General features: G+C 43.0%; 1 protein-coding gene across 1 annotated transcript in view; it reads right to left on the reverse strand.

Moving 5' to 3' along the window:
- Positions 1–2,229, reverse strand: part of cacna1fb (calcium channel, voltage-dependent, L type, alpha 1F subunit) — a 37,848-nt gene that overhangs the window by 28,750 nt on the left and 6,869 nt on the right. The window lies entirely within an intron of this gene.

Here is a 2,229-nt window from a genome sequence, read left to right on the forward strand (position 1 = left end):
TTGTCCAAACTGAGCCAAAGATTTACCAAAATACCTCCAACTCATTCAAACTGTCTTGAAAGTTTCCCAGAATGACGACAGAACGTCCCAAATTCACCAGAACGTCTCAGAAACGACTCAGAAATGATTTAATTATCAAAATTGGTTTAAATTTATTCTAAACTTGTCATAAAGGTGTTAAAATGAATAAAAATTCCCCCAAAAGTGTCGACAACAAGTTGAAAATTGTCTAAAATTATTCAGAAAATGTGTGAAATGACTAAAAAACACAATCTGATCATTGACTGGATCCACTCTGAGCTGTCTTCACTTTAACACTAGTGTAAGATTTTAGACTGTTTCTGACTCTGAGGGAGTCCATCTGGTTGGTTCTGTTCGGAAGATGTTGGGCATTTGTTGCTCTAATGTTTAGTTAACGAGCAGAAGTTCTGCTGAGGGACCGTGAACCTGAAACAGGCAGTAACCAGTAAACCCACATCAGGGTGGGACTCTCACCGTGAGTTTCGTTGGAGTGACTGAACCAGCCGAACTTTCCTCTCTTCTTGTCCGACAGATCTCCCAGAGACGGACCTGGAACAGAACACAGAGTCTGTGGAAGCTTCAGTAGAACGTGTGGTTCTGTCTGCGGTTCTGGAAGAGGATTCGTCCAAGAGGCTTCCTCACTGTTCACTCTGAGCTGTTTTCTGTCTTCTTTCTATTCTTTCCTGTCAGTCGGTTTCTGTTGTCTTCAGTTGTTTTTAGTCGCTGGTTCTGGTTGTTTGGGTCGTTTTTAGTCGCTGGTTCTGGTTGTTTGGTTTTGGACACGTTTGGTCAGAGTCACTTCCTGTCGCTGCTTCTTCTGTTGCTGCTATTTTCAGTTGCCTGTTTTTCACTGTTTTCTTCTTTTTCGTCCATTTTCTGTCACTTTAAGTTGTTTTTTTCGGTCGTTTCCAGTCACAGTGTTCTGTCATGTATGTTGTTTGTCGTTGTTTGTCGTTGTTTGTTGTTGTTTGTCGTTGTTTGTTGTTGTTTGTCGTTGTTTGTCGTTGTTTGTCATTGTTTTTCGTTGTTTGTCGTTGTTTGTTGTTGTCTTCCATGAAGAAGCCTCTTGGATGAAAAGTCTTGAAGAACCAACAGCTTTTGTCGAAGCCCTGAGATCAGAATCAAACTCGTTAAACTGCATCTGACTGGTNTTTTGTGTCTCTTTGTGGAGGTTTTGTGTCTCTTTGTGGTGGTTTTGTGTCTCTTTGTGGTGGTTTTGTGTCTCTTTGTGGTGGTTTTGTGTCTCACTTTCTCTCCTCCATTCTCCATGAAGCTGTGGTCGGTGCCGTGGAGGAATCCTGCAACTCTGCTCAGCTAGGTGGCGCTGCAGCAAACAGCTAAGGAGTGAAGTCACTGTATTCGCTGTATTATTTTCTCCATCCAACACACTCCTCTAAGGACCACAGGTGTGAAACTCTTCAACACAACGTGCACATCAGGGAATAAAGACGTAAATGTTCTCGCCATGGCAGCTGCTACGTGTTTAGTTTACGTACTTCTGTTCATCACAGGTGTCTTAAAGACCATACAGGTGTGCTGATGTGCCTGCAGACGGAACTCAGGGCTGAAAAACAAGTTCCTGCAGAGCCTCTGTTGATGCACACTGACGTTGTTATAATTCCTCCTGAAGCAGCAGCTCAAGCACAATGAGCTGTAATATCAGGACATTTCTTTAGTCTCTGGACATATTGTGTTATTTTAACGTTAATATGCTGTTATTTCTAAATATACTATAGAACATGTGTGTGGCCTTGGTTCTGGTTCCATCTCTTGTCTGATGGACAGTTCATCTCTCCGTGCTGGTGGTGAAATGTGGTTTTATTTCTGTGAGCTGAATCAGGCTCAGAGAGTAAATCAGATTAGAAACAGGGTCAGGAAATACGAGGACACACAGACCCAGATATTCTGCAGAGACAGTCGAGTTTCTGAATTTAGACCGAAGGATCGACTCAAACTCACCTGCTGCTGCTGGAACTGTGGTCTGGGGAAGCTCACAGACACTGTACGGATCAGAACCGTGTGTTCACGTTCATGTTGTGACGACGTTAATCTGTTCAGACGCATTACAGGGACCAAAGAGTCCCAGTAGCATCATGAATGAGTGAGTGGTCCGGCTGCTTTTAGGATTATTCCCTGAAAAATCAGTCAGAACCTCAACCGGACCTCCTCAGAACAGCTGGTTCTGTATCTGCAGTAACTTTATTTAAT

This window comes from Stegastes partitus, unplaced genomic scaffold (assembly GCF_000690725.1).
Source record: "Stegastes partitus isolate 25-593 unplaced genomic scaffold, Stegastes_partitus-1.0.2 Scaffold855, whole genome shotgun sequence".
Classification (NCBI taxonomy): Eukaryota; Metazoa; Chordata; class Actinopteri; family Pomacentridae; genus Stegastes; species Stegastes partitus.